The 21,193-nt window shown below is 31.4% G+C and overlaps 1 protein-coding gene and 1 non-coding gene across 2 annotated transcripts in view; both read right to left on the bottom strand.

The window, feature by feature from the left end:
* The window catches only part of LOC135962753 (saccharopine dehydrogenase-like oxidoreductase), a 485,871-nt gene that overhangs the window by 446,311 nt on the left and 18,367 nt on the right, over window positions 1-21,193 (bottom strand). The gene's annotated exons all lie outside the window — the stretch shown is intronic.
* Window positions 20,758-20,830, bottom strand: TRNAA-AGC (transfer RNA alanine (anticodon AGC)). Its single transcript has one exon. It is a non-coding gene; the product is annotated as a tRNA-Ala (tRNA).

Below are 21,193 nucleotides of genomic sequence, written 5' to 3'. Positions count from 1 at the left end.
GATCTCATAGAGATAGTCACAGATAATAGCCTAAGTAGATGCAGTAGATAGGTGCAAACAAAAGGCCTAAAGTTGGCGGTTGCGAAGACTGAAGCCATACATGTAACATCAAGGAGGATTTTCACCACACCGAATATCTAACTGCAAGGCAATAATAACATAGCTTTTAAATGCAATATATGTTACTTGGATGCCCAACTGGATGATAAGCTATGTTTCTGAGACCATAATAATTTTTTTATTTGTCAAATTTCATAAAGAACATTATTGCCAAACAATTAAAATGTATAAATTTAATAGAAAAAGTAGAAGGAAAATTTAGAAATTTGGAAAAAAAATGTCTTGGCAGTAGTAAAATGATAATAACATAAATCATAGACACAAACTACGTAACATAGACGAAATAAATTCATTGCCTTGATGAATCGTAATTTCGGCTAATTTTCTCGTCTAACAAAATTGGGGCATAAATCTTTGTTAAAAACACCTTGCATTTTTTTAAATTAAATAAATAAACAGTAATTTGAATTTTAATTGTCAGGAAATATTTAAATTTTTCTTCTGAAAATAGATTAAAAGTAAAAACCGAAGAATAATTGTCGGTTTCGGTTTTAGGCCTTGAAAAACCGCGGTTTCGGTTTCCATTAATACCGAACACGAAACTCTAACAGAGGCGGTATAGTTGACTTTATGTTTTGAATGGGTTTTAAACGCCAAGTGGTGTACCTCTGGTAAATAAAAAAAACTAAAAAGATCTCTTATAAATATTATAAAAGAAAAATAATTTAAACATTTGTATTACTGCGAGATTTGTATTACATCCGAAGTCGACCTATTTTAAAATTGTGCCCAAAATTTCTCTAAATGTTTAAATTTTTCGCCCCGACATTTTTACAGTCAAAATTATTTTTGAGGCCCAAAGTGCCAAATGTTTATTCTCGGTCTGAAAATCTCTTATAGTTACGAGACATTGAAAAAATATGTATTTTTAATCAAACCTAGTCTGGTAAATCACTAATAGCGGAACCAAATCTTTTCCGACTTTTTTTTAAATATTTTTTTTAATTAAAAACAAATCTAAATCTATAACTTTTAAATTAGTAGTGAGTTTTAAACAATTAAAATATAATTTTATATTAGTTGTTATTTAAGAAAAATATCTCGTAAAATATTGCACACAGGCAGCTGTTATAAGGTTTTTTGTAGATCTCTTCAAGTAGATTCCATATATATAAAAATCGTTTGCATTGGAAAGAGAACCATTTGAATCATTTTTAAATTTGTATATATCCGAGGTACCCTACCTGGGGGCCTTGAAACTTGAAAGTCCAAATTCAAAACATAAACTCAATTACACCTCCTCTAAAACCATTGGAAATTATTATAATCGGACTATCTGTTTAGAAGTTACAGATTTGTTTCCACTTTTTATTAAATCCCCCACTGTGCGCCTGTTGCAACTGCAACATGTATTAATGGTAGCCATAAAACGCATAAAAATCGAAAATGTGCAAAAATTAGAAGATTCCAAAAAACAATCCAGAATCTTAAAGAAGATGAAGTAAGTGAATGGTGAATTTGTCGCAGTGGTTTTATTTGTCGACGTACTTTGCAATAGAAGTAAAGTAACGTTGTTTGGTCTCGGTGTCGATATTTGAACGAAAGTAATTCCATTCAATTGCCAATCACTGGCACAATAAAGTTCTGTGGAAAAAAAATTGAATTCGACGCTTAATAAATTAAATTTCCAAAGATGTTGGAAAGTATTAAACATTTAGTTTTGTGGGGTGTTTGAAGAGAAATACAAGAGCGACTATGGTTTGAAAATGAACTGTAGGTCATGGTTGACACTTTTAAAATATTATAGAGTTCATGGATCACTATATCAGTCACAAAACAAGGGTTTTATATTTCGTTGAAACGGATATAAAAACCATTAACAATTTAATATTAAATTCCCTACAGCGTAATACAAAAATGTCAGCCATCACCATTTGTATGACAGGAATTGATGCACATTGATTACCAATATCTTTGCCTAAAAGGAAGATCTGAAATTCAAATATTCTAGCGTTTTAAGCCATTTTCTTAACACCCTCGCACATGTCTTATAATTTTTTGAAACTTCAAAGTAGCATCTTAGACTTAACATACGACAAGGCCATCAATGCTGCAGTTGATGCTCAGTGGTTGGTGGCTGTCGATTCTCAGCGCAGTTTGTACTTCATCTACTAGAAATACTCTTGCACAGACACAGACGTACATCCCATTCAAATGAAGTCACCGTCAGCAAGTGCATTAAATACGAGGAGACTTCATATAACGTGACTTGTTGTACGCAACAAACAAGAAAACTTGGAAGAAAAAAAAAATAAAAACCAAAAATTCAAACTTATGGAAGGAGTCCTAATCATTGAAGAACAAACACATCATAAAATTGAAATAAGAAAAAAGAAATATTAAAATAATGTACCTGCAAAATTCGCGCAATGTTGCAAAGACGACCAAACAAATGCTGAGCTGTACTGGAGCTACTTACTCATTCGCATGTTTGTGCTTAAACGGTATTCCATGCGATTAGCATGACATATCATTTTACTTCCAATAGAGATCTCTGACTTTGAGATATTTTGCATTAGTGGGAATGGATTAAAACCAAACGAAATTAAACTAAAACAAATTTATACTCGTATCGAGACTTTGCTAGTGTTTAGAGTGGTCTAGAAGTTCAAATTTACTTCTACATATCATACTCTTAGATATATATTTGATTGTGGTTGTTGTGGCTAGCGCTACTACTTGTTGCTGCTACACTTTGTTGTACTTATTTGTATGTGCGTACAACCATCGAAAATTTGTCATTAAACACAATCCGCATCGATCGTGAGTCATTATTAGTTCTGCAACTGCCTCAACATCAGTGTTCATGTGGTTGGTACTTTACTTAATATATTATGACCATGTCCGTTGTATGTTACATAGTTTGGGTTCTTGAATTCCCCCGCTGGTTTATGATGCATGTTTACGGGGGTCGTACGCTATGGATGGAATTATTGCAATGTGTTTGATTTTGTAACAATAAAGTGTAAAAAAGCTGAGAATGATCCCGTTCCTTCATAAAAAAATCTGACACAACTCTCTACTTGGGATCATATTATTTAATTCTCAAATTCTCTAAACTCAATGAATAATTCACAATCGATCTCTTCAACAGAAAGAAAGAGAGACTAGAAAGATTTCGAGTTCGAAGATCACTATCTCTAAAGGTTTCAACGTATTTAAATAGCTTATTAATTTTCCCAGATATAATGAGGTCATTAACGGAAATGATCAGTATATTTTGGTTTAAACTACGTAATTGTATTGGTTTGAATATAAACAGCGTTGCCAATTTAGAGTTTTCAGTGTTTTATCTAGAACTTTTTAAACTCATGAAGCAACAAAAATATGCATCTTTTTTGTACGGTTTTCAAATTTGTTTTCCGACGTTTTAGCATTAATATTTTTTTGCTGTAAATAAAAGTCTTCTTATGTTAATTCTATAAGTGAACCGAATAAACAATACACAAATTCTCAACTACTTCTTGAAAATAGTTTCAAGCTCATTTATATATAATTTATAGGACTTTTTACCATTTTTTTAAAGTCTCGGAATCGAGTGTTGTTATTGTTTTCACATAGTTTTTTTACTCATCATCACTTGGGTTTTTGACAACTGAGTTAGGTTGTTGGCAGCAAAGTTTCCGATCTATGTGTATTTATCTATGGTTAAAGGCATGATTAATGTATTTTACTGTTGTAGCACCAGGAATAATTTAACCAAGAGGTTCTGTTAAAAGGTCAAGTCAAGTAAAGCAATTGTGCTACTTCCACCGGAAGAGTCAATAGATCCATTGTATGTAGTGAAATAGAATTGGTTGCAAAATTAAGTATGTGTAAAGTGTCATTGGAATCCTGGCCATAAATTAGGGACAGCACGGTTGTCAACATGACAGTATTTTCCACGGCTTGGAGAAACTTTGTTTCATACATCATATTTTGTTTCATACATCCAACATTCTTAAAAATTAGAAACTTCTGAAATACAATTGGAAATAGTGTAGCTGGTAGGTTTTAAACTATTTTACAAAATTAATTCGGTGAATAGCACCAATACTATTAATTGGAACCTATTGCATTTAATTGTCTTTTTCATATTCTAAATAATTGCATTTTTATTTAGTTCCAAAGTGTATTTTTGCAAAGCAACTTAATGTTTCAAGTCGCAAAATGTGTGAAAAATTAAAAACAGACAGTATACAAAGATCTTTTTTACAATTTTAACTAAGCGTTTGCTTGCTTTGTTTAGTACTAGTATTATAAAGTATTTTGATTGAAATTTTATTAAAGTTTTGGCTTACCTTATATAACAAAATTACAATACAAAATATATAATTAATGTCTTATGTTGAATATGTGTTTATCTTCCATCTGTATTTGGTCTCACATCGGTAGTTAGGTGAACCCTAATAGGATCGTGTAGGAGGACCACAACCTAAAAACTCTTTCTCAATGTAGATATCGGATTTTTAAAAATATTTAGTAATAAATACATCGAATATACGATGTAAAAATGTATGTATTTCTTATCTGGATTTAGATACTTAATAAATGATGGGACATCTGTTCTCACTTTGCTCTGGGTGTTATTACAATCATACAAGTTATTTTTATTTGTTTTAAGACAGTTTTGAAGTTGTAGTGACTCAGATATCTAATCTTATATTAGATTATTTATTTAATAAACTTATCACACATCTCTCGTCTAAATTCATTCAACAGACGTATTTTGCTATTTATATAACAATTATTGTTACACTTTCATCAGCGGATTTTATTAACGGTTTTCAGTTTGGCTGCATGTCTGTTACAAGTTCTCGTACTCGTATTCGTACTTGTTATGGATGTTTTGACATAAATGGCCTCCGTTTTTTTTTTGTTTCTATTTTTGTTGTTGTGGCTGTTAGTTGTATTTGTGGAAACAGTGGCCATTTATTTGGCATTTTATGGCAGTCAATGTCAAGTACAAGTTCGTGATTCTTAAATGTTTTCAAAATGAACATAAATTTGACACTGTAATTGTGTTTGTTGCATGTATCTAAATGAAAGAAAAAAATATACATATGTACTATGTACCTATAAATACATATAATTTTTTATTTCTTTTTTTAAAACATATTCAGCAATTGTGCACAGATTTTCATGTTGGTTGATTACTTAAGAGAATTTTACATTTGATCTATTAAATTCCAGAGAATAGTTAAACTGTCTGGTCAGTGTGCGTCTGTGGTTGTGGAGGATGCTTACATTGGTTGATACTACACTTAGCGAAATTTTACAAAGACCCTTAATATGGTTCAAATCCATTATAACTACAGTTTTGTATTCGGTTTAAACGAAACATTGGGTTTTCGTGACTTAAAACCGACATTTAGCAAAACAATTAAAAATTATAACGGAAAACAAGATTTTTATTATATTACTAGCTGACCGTTCCGCCTTCGCTCGGTAGCTATTAATAAATTTTTACTTCGTATGGAATGTGCCACGCCCATTGCATCTATATAGGTCAATTGTGAATCTAAACCATCCAGGGACCCACTCAAACACACACAAACAATTTCATTGAAATCGGACCAGCCGTTAAAGAGGAGTTCAGTTACTGACACACGAAGAATTAAAGATAAGGGAATGTCAAAAATAAAATTAATTTGGTTGGAAATCACAATGAATTATAGGATTTTAGATCCTTATTTTAATCCACCAATTTTTTTAAATTTTACTCTTGCAAGATTTTCTGAAGATATGTTTTCAAATTTTGAAACAAATAAATCTAAAATTATAGTTTTTATAATTATAGTATAGTATGAACCAAAATGTGGTATTGTATTTTTTTACAAATATAGAAGGGCATTCAGTCAGCAACATGAATTTTTTTAAAGAAATTTAAAAATGTTGGTTTTTGAGATATGGAACTTTGAATTTAATATCTCAAGAACTGACATTATTTTTTTTTAAAGAGAAGTAACACTCAGATAATTAATATATACAAAAGTCATGTCACCAAATTGTATAACGATCGGTCCATAATTAGTCATAGCTCCCATACAAAGCCCACTTCCGAAAATCATTTTAACGAGCACAAATCTCTTAAAAATGTTGGTACATATTAAACGCAAACTGTTAAAAGAAAATTGTTGTCCCTAAATTATTAAGAATTAATTGTTCTTTCAAACGGCATTGTTAGTTTTTTTTCATTTTCATAAAAATTTTAAAAGTTATAAAGCCTTATTTACAAAATTTATGGACAAATTACGAAAAATTGTATTGTAGTTCACCTTAATGAGCCAATTTATTGCAAAAACTAAACATTTTTGCACACCAAAATAAAGCATGGACATATTTCTTTTAAGCTGTTTTCTCAAAAGTAATGAAAATCGTGGGTCTTGGCAAATAACTCAAAAAAGGCCGACAATCCCGATTTTTGGCAAAAACTCGACTTGAGCGACCACTAAACCTCTTCCGAAAAATCTATAAGCTTTCAAATTATACTTGACCCCGACAAAAATTTTTTTGCGACAGGCTAATGTACAGGTGCTAATTAACCTAAAATAGTCAGCTTAAAAGACATATGGACAATTTCACGAGAATCACTACCACGACTGAAAAAACAAAAACCCTTGAAACTTTTTTTTCAAGATGATTTCAATAGAAGAAAATAATAAAATATTACTATGTGAAAGTATTTAGATCATATTACAACATTTTAAAGACAAAAATAATAGTTTAAACTGATTATATTTAATTGTTTAATATATTAGGTAAGTTTTAGGCTAAAATTGCGGCGAAAAATAGGCTCCCAATTAGCTGTTTTTTTTGCTATTGTCAAATTGTTTATTGAAACCGAATGTATATTTTCATTTTTTTAGTTTTTGTATACATACATAGGTTAGGTTAGGTTCCATGGGTAGCCACTCTTCTAGCAGCTCACTTGGGTCCTTTAAGAAAACTGATCCCATTGTGATACCCAAGGGGTAAACGTCTGTGTATTAATTATACGTCCATTGTTTCCAGGCTAAACCAATCAGATTCTCTGATGAAAGAGTAGATTCGTCTAAGACTCAATCTTGATAGCTCATCTAAGCATGATAGGAATGGTAATCCGAGGATGCGTTCCCTCAGGTTTATCAGAGCCGGGCATTGGCAGAATAGGTGGGACACCGCCTCCTCCTCTTCTTCATTGTGACAGCTCCTACAGTAGTCATTGTACCGTACGCCCAATCTCCTAGCATGTGTCCCAATTATACAGTGTCCTGTAATGAATGAAACAATTAGCCTTATTTGCTCACGACGAAATTCTATAAGTAGATTCGTCCTGTTGTCATCATATACGGGCCAAGTAGACCTCGTAATAACACAGGAAGACTCATTGGTCCACCTGTTTTGTGCAGATTCATATAGTATCCGCTGAACAGCCATCTTGCAATTAGCAAGGGAAATATCAGAAAAGGGAACGATCTTCATCATCCATCATCGCCCCCCTTTTGGCCAGTTCGTCTGCTATACAATTACCCTGATTTCCATCGTGACCAGGGACCCATATAAGCGTTATCCTAGAATGTCTCGCTATCTCATTAAGGGATACCCGGCATTCTTCGGTTAACCTAGATGTCGTGAAGACACCCGCTATTCCGTTAACGGCAGCCTTGCTGTCAGTAAATATACATATATCACCAGATATTCGATAAAACCTCAGCCAGTTGGATGCACGTTTAATGGCCGTAACTTCCGCTTGAAGAGCCGTACAGAAGTTAGGTAGCCTGAAGTAGGATTTAATCCCATAGTTATCAATGAAGAAACCACCACCGACCCTGCTGCCCCTTTTTGAGCCATCAGTGTATATGCTTATGACATTGTCAGGAGGGAAGAGTCCGCGCTGCCATAAATCCCTATTCGGAATCAAAATATGGAACTGCCTATCGAAAAAAGGTTTTGTGATGCATTAATCGACATTACTATGTAAGTGCCCATAATAATTCAGTATCTTAGAGTGCCCATAGTCTTTTCCAGACCACGAACATCCAGCCTTCAGTCTCACAGCAGAGTTGAGAGCCATTTGTATCACCATCAAATTAACTGGTAACCAGTTTAGGATAGTAAAAAGTGACTTAGAGGGGGTAGTCCATATAGCGCCTGTAATCAGTATCGCGATAGTCCTAAGAACTCGTTCCACAGCCTTCCGGTGAGTAGCATTATCCAATGCATGCCACCACTCCATAGAACAACATGGGTTTAACAACTGCTTTGAAGATCCAATTGATACCCTTCGGCATAATACCCCAGTTATAGCCTTTTATCTAGAATAATGCAAAGGTACTTTGCATTATCTCTGATCTCGAGACTGATTCCATTCAGTCAAGGTGGTCTGAAGTCATCGATCTTATACCTCCTAGTGAAGAGAACCAATTCCGTTTTTTGTGGGTTCACACTAAGTCCACTCAAAATACTCCACTCACTCAGTGTACTTAATTAATGCTGATTCCATACAACTGGATATTGTATCCATACATACATACATATATTTACAGAATCTATATTGTTTTATTATAAGAGAAAAATCTGTCACGTACGATATTAAATTTTATTTATTAAAAAATCATCCAAAGATTGTTTTTATTTAAATATGACGGATTATAAAGGAAAATATTTCGTTTAGTGTAAGAAATTAAAAGAAAACATATTTTCGCATATTTCTACATGTACCTCAAAATGAGTTCCGTTTTATGTCACGTACAATATACCCTTATTTCGCTCAATATTTTGGACAACAATGATTCGAAAAAACTTTTTATTATTTTCAAATATAGTACCCTCTGAATGGTAACATAAAGACCAAATTATTTTTCAGATACGCTTATTTTTGCAAAATCTATTCCACTCTATAGGCGTACAAATGTCACGTACGATGATATGGAATTGCCCATATCGTAGACAGTCGAATAAAGAATTGCTTGTAAACAAACCTTCCTCCGACAACTCTCCAATGGTGTAACCACCATTGCTATAACACCGGACAATATTAAGGACCTAAAGAACAAACAAAGCAACTACAAAATAACAAATACTTAAAAAGAAAAAGATAGATGAAGTAAAACTTACGGAACACTCTCATACATACCGGCTCTGGACAGTGCTGTATAAAATCTCTAACTTTGGACTTTACGAACTAATCGATCTTCAACTAAGGAATACAGTTAATGTGGAGAGGAGTGTACTGTAGGAAAATCGCCAACGTGTTTAAATACTGAACCAGAGGAATATTTATCTCGAAAATCCATTTATCTCGTAATTATAAGTTAACAAAATCAACTGCGAAAATACACCCTCGGTGGAGATTTCAGATTGGGATGTTTACATGAGTTCCGAGTCTGAATCTGGTGTCTATGTAGTGGAGTGTCTTTCAGGCAAATATTCTGGCGGTCTCCAGGGGAAGGGAGGAGACTATATATGTTGATAGTTAGCTTTTGATAGAGGCTCTGGAATATCTTAGGGTCTACTTCGAGTTGCTACAAGACTAGATGAGGAACCTGAACAAGTTTATGAAATATTATGTGATCAAGCACCAGGATAATGTTTTTTAAAAACCAATGTTATTTTTTAGGACGTACGGGGACGAGGAGAAGTTGGAGACAGAGTATTACACCATCTATCCGATAGTAAACTTAGGGACTCATTTTAAAAAACGAAGCGTTCAGAAATGTAAGAAATTTGTATGAAGAATACTGGGAAAAGGGTTTTGAACTTGAATTTTTTCCATACAAAATGTGTTTCACTTTTCTCTTTGCGTTTTATAAAATGAGACTTTTAATAATCATATAAACAACTTTTATTCCTATACGAATATAGGTCATTTGGCTTTAAATATCCATATTTTACGTTTAGACAGAAGTACAGAACATCAGCAAAAACAAAAAAAAAAAAATTGTATTCACATCACTTTAATTTAATTCCAATAATAAAGTGTGACTTTCTTTGGCTTGCGGCACTCAGTGTAAAAGTGATTCCACAAATGAATACAACAACTTTTAATTTGAATTACAATAAATGAATTCTTTTGATTTGTATGATCTCATACTCAGGCGTACGAGAACCACACTCCTCCTACGTTATTATAATAACGGTTTTTTGAAAAGTAAAATAATAAAACGAAGAAAAATCAGGTCATCCTGTATCATGTGTCCAATGTGCTGGGCTGACTGGCTGGTATTGTTGCAAATGATTAATTAGATCATAAAATATAAGAACCACAAATTAGTTGATTACAGCATCTTAACAATTCTGGCATAACATTAATGAGATGACCACCACCAGCACCATTCACTATTTATTCATCATCACCAGCACATGATCCTCTTTTTAGAGAGAGAGTGAGAGGGGGGGGATCAACAGAGACAGTAGATTTGAATGTTGGTCGGTGAATTCAATTAACCACATTTCAATCAAGTGTAAATGTCGGAAATGTCAACAATTCGTTGCGCCTTTTTCGTATACAACCAAATGACCAAATGCCATATATATTTTTATTTTCCTCTTCGTTTTCAGTCTGTTATTTTGCTTGTCTCTTGCCATCCTGCTGCTCCAAAGATGTTCTTGATCTTGGCTGGCTAGAACAGTAACAGTACAAATGCTAAATAAATTGATTTCTTTGCTTATTGCGCATGCGTTGCGTTGTAGTAAAAATGCAATAGCGAAAAGAGAGAGAGATCTGAAAGAAATCAAAATAATGTACTTACTCCTGCAAAACTGCAAAAAGTACGCACGATATTACGTGACACAAGCCTAGGCGTGTTGGGAAAAATTTAAGAAAACGAGTGTTTTGATTTGCCTTTTAATTCGTAACACAAACATGAGTTTGGTGTGTGTTGCAAACTCGAATATTCATTATGATTTTCATAGACTGTATGATTTGCCGTATGAATATTTAATTGGATTAGTTGCAATGTTAGCTACACTCAGAGAAACATTTCGAATAAGTGGGTTTCGCCTGATCTCTGTCGTTACAGTTTTTTATTAAGGTAGGGTCACACATGACAAATATTTAACGAAAAACTAAAAAAACGTAAACACTAAATAAAATACCATTGAATTCTTTTATTTATTTTAAAAACTTATTTTACTTAAGATGATGCAAAACAAAACATTTAGTTTTATTTTATTTGATTGTGTTTGATCTTACAAATCACTTGTAAGGCTAAACACGTCAAACAAATTTGTGCTAAAAAAGTGGTTACGCTTTTTTGAGCAAATATTTGCCATGTGTGACCCTACCTTTAGATTTGGTTTACGTAAACAAACTACCAATGTATAATTGTATAATTGAAATATATAATTGCAATATTACTTTATACGTCCAAGGTTTTGAAAAAGTCATTCATACACAAAGTGGGTAATTATTTATATACAAATTCCTGATAGGCAATGTGGCTTTATACCAAAACATAGCAATATATCCACTCTGATGGATGTTCCTGAAGAACTTCGTAGAAAGATCGCATTATCGCCTTAAACTACAACATATGTTTCAGTTCTCTTCAACAGCAGTAAAACTTATTTCATCATATCACAGTAACAGAATTTAAACTCAGCTGCACCTTCTCTAAAATCGGAATATCCATTTAGAAGTTATAGATTTATTTCCACTGTTTTTCCATTTCATTTTCCCGGATGTCCTCATGACTTGGGACCTATATTAACTCGACAAGGTGTTGTCTAAGTTGGGCCAGTGAGAAAAAGCAAATGAGAATATATTTCGACTTTACAATGTTGGAGTTTTTATTGATTCAAGGCTATCCAAGTAGATATTAATGGCTGAAATTTCGAGACTTAATTCCCGTGAGTTTGGTAATTATACAACTTTTATAAATATAAAGTATTTGTCTCAGTGTTTTTAGTAACGCCAGCAGCACTACCAGCGGCACTAAGCGACTTTGAAGAGGAACTGGAATGTGAGACATTCTCACAATTCCAAATTTTAACGGACCAGCAGATTTTCAGCCAAATGGTTTTATTTTTTTTTTCTCTTTCAACTGTCTAATATTTGTATATGTGTTAGAATTTGCGTCTAATATTGGAAAAGAACATATTGCATATATGTATGTATGAAATGCTTATAAAACTATCTACGCAACGGTCTATCCATCAGTCCGTTCATCCATCTGTCCGACGATTATTATGCAACTTCAACCAGTATTTTTTTTTCATGAAGTTTTTATTTTTAATAAACATTGAATTGAATTGAATTCAGTTGAATGAATTGTCGTCGTATGGCGTTCATAATTTTCACTTTATATCAACAAATATGCGTAAATATAAAGTAGTACATATGTATGAGTGCATATTTAGATGGGTTTCAAAAGTAAGTAAGCTGTCATTGAATCCTGTCTTCTGTCAGTCATCTGTACAATCGAATACTTTCATTGACAGTTGCAGGGGCGTTTTAAGCATTTCCGCCACAAAGCAAAATCAAAAACGTCTTACAAATGTTACGCATTTTGTAGCAATTTACAGTAGTTGTGGCACAAGTTCTCTAAAATACTTACTTACTACTTGCACCATCATGTTGTAACAAAACAGAAACTGATCGAGTTGAATTGAATTGAAATGAAATTGAATGTTTGTAATTGTTTAAATAACATTTCTTTTCTAATCACAGCAGCGATCAGTAGCAACAAAATGTTCGCATGACACATTCATCAATTGTTGTCACTTTACAGAACAATTGTTTAAAACAAAAACAACAACAGTAGCTGAAAGTACGAATATTAACAAATAAAATACATACGTGACTGCTGTCATTGCATTACATTTGATACAACTTTTTTTATTTACAATTTTTTTTTTTGGTTGATGAGAATAAAAGTGTAGAAAGTGGCAATGTCATGTTATTCTAATAAATCTTGTGGTTGATCGGTTTGTTGGCTGGATGTTGGTTGTCTGTCACACAATTGCAACCAACGCCAGTCACATCATTCTCATTGATTGATAGAGATATAATTTCAAAATTTCATATTTTGTTTCGCTGATTTGATTTGTAAAAGTGTAAAATATTGGGGTGGAGACATTTAGGGTGTTCATTCCTATGTGATATGCAAATTACATGTGTTACAATTGATTTGACATATAAGGATGAGGAAAAATGCGTCAGAATTTCCGATGCGTTATTTTGAGAAAGGATCGAAACTTTATGAAATTCGAGATTTTCATGAATAATTACTTAAAACAGCAAAAAAATTATTGAATGAAATTTGCAACAAAATGTAAGTGCTAAATTATTGTTTAAAAGAAATGTTCAAGTTCAACTATCTGATTTGTAGATGACTTGCAGTCGATGTGGTCTGTTTTGACACTCACATGTTGGTTCAGAAATTAATTTTCTGAAAGCTCAAATTACACCTAATACATTTGACTATGCCTAATTTGAATCGAATCAGCTGTTTAGTATTTATAATCTACTTTGAAATCGGCGCCGCACAGTGGCTCAGAATCGTTTTTCATCGGCCAAAACTTAGAGATATTTTAGTTTTTTTATGGAGAGGTATTTTCTTGAATTTTCTCCAGTTCTAACGTCATAAAATTCGAATTTTTTGTATTTTAAATCAGTTTTACTTACTTTCGTGAGTGATTTTCGGAAGTTGGCCTTATATGGGAGCTATGATTAATTATGGACCGATCGCCATGAAATTAGGTCGTGTGATTTATGTCTATATAAAAGTTATTCTAAATTTTAAGTTTATGCCAACATTTTTAAGAGATTTATGATCGTTAAAGAGATTTTCGGAAGCGTGCCTTATATGGGAGCTATGACACATTATAGACCGATCGTCATAATATTACGTGACAAAAATTCCGTATATATAAAACTTATTTGGAGCGAAATTTTTGTAGATACCTATATAAATAAAACATTTCGTCCAATTTCGGGAGGACATTTGTATGGGTGCTAGGTTAAATAATGGATCAATTTTAGCAAACTTCTTCCTCGGGCCGAAAAAAATGTAAGTACCAAATTTTATCGAAATATCTTCAAAAGTGCTACTTGTACTTTGCGACAAGGTTCACATGGACAGAAAGCCAGCCTGGAAAAAGTGTTCTACAGATATGTACGAAAGTATATATGGGGTTAAAGAAGACACTTTCGCCTTTCTCGTGGTAGTAAAATTTGTTTAACCCCTTTTGACTCTCAAAAGTTCTATTCCCCTAAAACATAACAAAAGTGGGTATTTTTTAGGGTATTCGAATTATTCGATTTTTCTCTTGTTCGAACAAAACGAATAACAAAACGAATAATTCGAATAAGAGATTTTAACTTGTTCGAATAATTCGATCACACGTTTAAAATTAATCGAATTATTCGAATAATTTAAATTTTTTAAAAAAGTAAAGAATGAATTTTTGATATCGGTTTTTTAATATTTTATTGTTAAAGGAAAACAAAAAATAACGTTAAAGTTAACAATTCAATTATTGATAATGTTAAAAAACATTCGAAAACCAAGTCCATCATTAAATTTTCAACAGAAATATTCTGATCAGATTAACTCCCGAACAATCTACAAAACAAATGACTAGCAAACCCATTAGTTTCCGTTTTGGAGCTATATATATAAAATGTGAGCTAGTTGGACATGATCCTGAATTCAAATAAAATATTCATTAATACGGGTTTTAAATTGAGTAACTAATTCTTTAGTAAATTAATTTTTCACTATTTCTAAATTATTTATAACAAATTGTATTATATATCAAGCTCTATCAACGTTGCAGAATCTTTGCTTACTAAAGTGGTCCTGGGGAATTACACAATAAAGGGAATCTGTCCAAAGTTTGATATTATTGTCAGTGAACGTGGCTAATTTTAAGTCAGGCTGTGCATGATTGACGCATTTACAAATACGCAAAAAGTTTATTACCATATTACAAAAAGATGTTTAACGATGCTCCTCGTCGAGCACTACATAAAACCTCCTCGTAGCTATCAATTATCTCTTATAGCTTAGGAGATATTCGCATTTGAAAATTTAATTTTCAAATATTCTACGATTTTATCTATTTTTCTTTTATAGGATTGACAATAGATCTATATATCAAATAAAGAAAGAAGTGTTTAAAAATCAAATATTTTAAATGAAAAACACATTTATAATTTCTGATACGGACGGTATCAGGTCCATTCAAAAAATGCCTATTTTTTATGTAAAATTCAACTTTAGGGCAAAAATTCTCAAATCGCATACTCGATATCAAAATGTAGTAACCTATTTCAGATGGCCAAATAAGTTCTTAATTATCTTGTAAAGGGTTCCGATAACCCCGCCCCTATTATGGATATTATAGCCAAAAATCGAAAAAATCCCATTTTTGGGATTTTTCAAGATTTTTTTGGGAATTGCGGGATACTGGATAACAAATTTCAAAATTTGTTTTTATTCCTCCATTTTGAATAGAAAAATCTACGTAGCTGTGAAATTTCATTAAAAAATGTTCATAAATAAAAATTTTATTGCAATTTGAAAAATTTGTATCTATGCAAAATTCAATAAAAAGCATTTTTTGTCATATTTTTCAAAAAAGTAGTCCATGAATTTTTTAATTGTCAAAAGTTATATACATTTTTGAAAAGTAGACAAAATCCTCTATCCATTGATGTATAAAATATATACCTTATGTTTTTTACGTGTCAAATAAATTAGGGAAAACTGTATGTGTAATTTTTTTTAAATCGGAACACAAACGAAGAAATGTGTAAGCGTGCAAGTGATAAAAATTCTAATTTTAAAATTTCTTGAGCCAAGCATGGTTATAATAATAGGATATCACTGTGATTAGCTGCCATGAAATATTTGTGATTTGTGACTAAATTCAAGAATTTTGTCAAACTTAATTGTTGGGGCACCTCTATATACATATAACATCTACCAAATGAAATTTTTTGTGGATATTTGGGAGTTATAATAGCAACTTTTAACAGGTATTCCAAAGCGAAAATTCAAATCATATTTAGTGTTTTCTCACCAAATATTAGTCTTACATCAATCCTTTAAAGATCAGCTGAAAATTGGGGCAAAAATATTGACCCAAGAACGCGGCATGTAGTAAAATCATAAAAATGTCAATGGCTTCGTTGGTTGTAATTCAAATAAAACACTGACTAGTTAGTACTGGTAAAATTAAAATATAAAAATAACATTTTCATCTAATAAATGTTTCAGTATATTTTGTTTGCATATTATTTTAGCTACATTTTTTCTGGTGAGAATTTTTGCTTAACTTTTGTGCTGTGAACACAAAACTAAATTTATTTCTTTTCTAATAGATGAGCAAATCATCACCGTAGTAAATAAATACTTGGAGGTGAAAGAAAAGAATAGGTGGAACAAAAAAAGCTAACGTTAATAAATATTAATTTATTGCCAAAGAAAGCAACAATACGAATCTTAATTTAGGAATGCTGTTGCAAATTTGTTTAACAACAACATGTTGTTGAAACACCTTGTGTTGCACTAATTATGTATGTATGGATGTATTTATATTAGGGTGGTTTTGGAATTAACTATTACGTTGGAATCGTAATAGTTAATTTTGGTCAAAATGTAATCTTCAGATCTCATGGAATATTTATTTTAAGTTCCAACAAATTCTGTTAATAGATACAAAATAATTCATTTGCCCAATTCACAATCGAAGTCGTAGCGTTGTAAGTTGTTTGTGAAAAATATTTTTCAAACAAAATTTTTTGAAACAAAAACAAAATATTAATAAAAATATTACGACATACAACGCTACAACACTACGACACCAATTGTGAATTGGACAATTATTTTTTTAAGAAAAATTCCATACATTAATAAAATGTAACCTTTGGCACCATTTAATCAAAAAATAAATAAACTATTTTATTAACACAAACGAACTTCAAAAACAATAACAAGAAAAGCTGTTTAAAAAGTGCAGCCATTCTAACCTTTTGATAAAATTGATGGTGAAACATGTAGCATATTTACGGGGTTTTAAGGCAACATTATTTGAAAAGAACACGGCTTACGCTTACCAAAATAAATTTTTTTCAGAAAAAAAGGGTATAATAAACATATGGGCGCTGATTTACTTAAAATAATAAAAAATCCACTATGAATTAAAATTTTTAAAAATAAAAAAAAAAAATGATTTATTTCTCTTGCAAACGCATTTCCAAACTTTGAAATTTTCATCGTTGCAGTTTTATATAAACTGTCACACTAATTTTACTATGTAGTACACCTGAATATTACAAAAAATAAAAGTAAAATAAACACCCTAATGTACATTGCAATAAGATATGAAAGTGTAAAAAATGTAAGCACAGTGGTTGAAAAGACATACATTTTTTTATCAGAAGAGTTATGAAATTTTTTAAAAAGTTGCATTCTCACAAAATGTGTATGAATTTCTGAATTTCATATGAAATATATATTTTTAGGAAAATGGACGAAATGTTCGGTTCATACCCCCCATACAAATTTCAAATGCTTTCATGGTGACATTAACTGGTTCTTAAACATATGAATTTTAGTTTTCGAGTGAAATATATTCGAACGAAAGTCCAACTGACTCATAAGTGGTTCAACTTTGCATATTTCCTGAGCTTTCTGATACTCTTTGAAGATCTTGGAAGTTTAAGTTCTACATACTGTAATATCAATCGCAGTTCAAAAAAATTCACACGTTGCGACCGTTGTTACAACTCGGTTGGTAATAGGGAATTCAATCGATTAACCGTTAATTATTAACCGTTAACGATTAACCGTTAATAATTTTTAGTCGGTTAACTGTTCGAATAATTTAAAATTGACGATTTTCAAATAACACATAAACCGATTAATTTGTTTCGATTAACTGAAATTTCTTTTTTTGCACTTTATATAGAAATTTAGTTTTAAACACACAAATTTTATTTCTTAACTCGTGAAAATTCAGCACAGCAATGGTTTTTTGAAGAATAGTACGAAAATTGAAACCAAGGAATTTGAAAATGACATTTTTTCTAGAATGTTCTATGATGAGTCGGAGGACTACATGGTAATAGACGAAACTGAAGACATTACTGAAACGAGTTTTTTTATCAGACTTAAAATCTAAAAAAATCTAAAAAGGACTACAAACTGAAAAAGAACTGAGAAATTGGATACTCGTAAGTAAGGCATGATAACTTTCGATTTCTCCAACATCTACAATCAGTGGGAAAGTGTTTTCAAGTCATGTTTTATTAAAACTAAGGAAATTCGTTTAAACGGCAAGCATTTCAATTATATTCTTTTTTTAAAAGAGTATTTCAGAAGATCTCCCTAAAATGCTAAATAAAAACTTACTTGTGTATACAGTAGAGTGTCCAAAAAACCGGCAAATTTAAAAACTGATTCGTTCACATAAATATGAACTTAGGGAATCCAAAATCAGCTTTCTTTCGCTTAGAATGCGAACGATATCTTTCATTCGATATTGTGAATCAGGCTATAATTCACGTGAATTAAATATGGGAAACCGTAGAGGAATTTCATTGAAAGAAAAATTAAAAATTTAGATGAAATATGGAATAACAAAATTCTCAACATGTATTTTGAAGAAAATAACAAGCATTTTATCGTGACTAAGTGTTTCCTGTAATTATCTTTACACAAATGAAGTGGAATCTAGAATCTTCATAATCTGTTTTTTTTTAATGTTTGTCCCTGAGTTTAATTATCATTTTCCGAATCGAAATCCCTTACAATGAAGGCTTTATTAATCGTGGATAATGCACCAAGCCATCCTCAAGAAGAACACCGCTCATCCAACCTAGTTTAGTTAAATTCCTATATAGAAAAAGTTGTCCAAATTTAAAAAAAAACATCTCGATATAACGAATTTTTCAATGGGCCTGACAACATATCGTTCGTTATATCGGGATTTGCCTGTATATTTATTTATTGTTTTGTTGAATTGCTATGTTTTGTTTATTTTTTATGTTATTAAAAAAAGGTTTTAAAAGTAAACAAAATTCGTGTTTTTCTTTTCAACTTAAAACTTAAATATAAATTATTCGGTTAATCGAATTATTTAAATTTACTCGATTAAATCTAAATCCCGATTAATAATTTGCTCGATTAACCAATTAAACCAGAATCCCGATTAATTGAATACCCTAGTTGGCAATCAAACAATACAAGTTTTAGAGTAAAGATGTCTCGGATTTTTTTGCTAGAGTTCTTAGTTGAAACAAAAAGTTCACTTTTCAACTTTAGCTATTTAAAAAAAAGTGGTTAAACTAGGGATATGCGATTAATCGAATAATCAAACATTCTGATTAACCAAAACTAGATAAATCAATTAATTTGAAATTTGATTTTTAAAATTTTAATGGTTTTGTTCAACAAAATTACAAAGAAAGACAATATAAAATTTGGGTATCCCAAATTCGGTAGTTCTGTTTATTAACATATGCATTTAAATGAAAATGTGCTTCATCGCTCATGATGAGATTTTTCAAAAAGTCGATCGCCCGGAAACATAATAAAATTTAACCCTTTTTACAAGTTATTGCATTGATTATGATGACATTATAAAATTTTATTAAATTATTTATTACCTGCAAAAAATAAAATTAAAAACTGTAAAAATAAAATATTAGAATGCTTATTCCAAATCATACAGTCGAAGTTGGAAATACTAGATGCCACAGCTCCAGGTATGACAGATAAAAATAAAATATTCATATCAATATAAATATCTTTAATCCTGTCTATTAAATTTCTTCAATATCGGACAATACAATCTGTGGTCAGACGTTATTTGATTGAATATTATCTAGATACAAAATATTCGTTAAAGTAATTTTCTTTTTTACATACGGAATGACAAACTTATATATACACTTATCACTCATGGTGAAGGGTTGGGGCCTTGTATGTGGACTAGGGTCTATGTACATACGAGTATTTATCGAACGCAAATAAATTTATTTTTAAATTTAAATTGCAACTTTTTATCATCATAAAACCACAGTATTGCACATGACGTTTTACTTTTGAAGTCGTTGCCGGTACGTACACTCACGCACTTGTTTTTCCACCTAAGGTGTTGCATGTTGCAACAATAATAAACACCAATACAAATATTACATTCTTAGCGCCTCAAGTGCAAATACTTGCACTCGTACCAAACGAACATGTACAATTAGCAACTACAAGTACTTTACAAGTACAGAGAGAGTACCTAGAGACATCGTGTTCATTTGTTCACTACTTATTTGGTACTTTTTTGCGATTCTAGCAGGCAGACACAACTACATATTCACTACTTGCGAGGAGAAAAAAACTTGCAACATTATTTGCTTTTTATTTGATTCTAAACAAAAAAAAGGAAACAAAGAAAATGTGTTCTTTTCAGCAATTTATTGTTAATAAACTCATTTGTTATTCTTGTAGATTTTTTAACAAGGCGGAAATACAACAATAATGATATGTTGTATGTGCGCCTTTAAAAATGTGTTTCTTTGCTCATGATGTGGGGAGAACGAGCAGTTTTCAATTTATGATCAACGACGCAGAGCCAATAAACTAAAAGAAATTTTTGATCTTTCATTATTAGGTAACAAAATTCTTGCTTTGAATATAAATAAAATATAAAAAAAAAAGAATTTCAAATTGGAGATGCGGGGCATCGATCCCCGTACCTCTCACATGCTAAGCGAGCGCTCTACCATCTGAGCTACATCCCCCTATGAGCAATGATGGCAAAAGTCGTTGATTAATCGAAAGCTATTTTTGTAATGTAGTTAGTTATATGTTTCAATATTAAGTATTTGTGTGCACAAAAGCTTTTTAAGCTTTTTGCTATAAATACATTTGACCTTGAATAGGGCCCCCCATAATAAATTAATATCGTCATATTTGCATTAAAAAATTAACCCTAGAGTGCTTCATAATGGTTTAGAATACACACAAGAAAACATTTAAAATTTTTAGACAAATGTTTTGGTAAAAATATATTAGTTATTACTAGGGTATTCAATTAATCGGGTTTCTGGTTTAATCGGTTAATAGAGCAAATAATTAACCGAGGTTTAGATTTATTCGGTTAA

This window comes from Calliphora vicina, chromosome 1 (assembly GCF_958450345.1).
Source record: "Calliphora vicina chromosome 1, idCalVici1.1, whole genome shotgun sequence".
NCBI lineage: Eukaryota > Metazoa > Arthropoda > Insecta > Diptera > Calliphoridae > Calliphora > Calliphora vicina.
The sequence above is the reverse complement of the archived record's forward strand: the minus strand, read 5'-3'. Positions and strand labels throughout refer to the sequence as shown.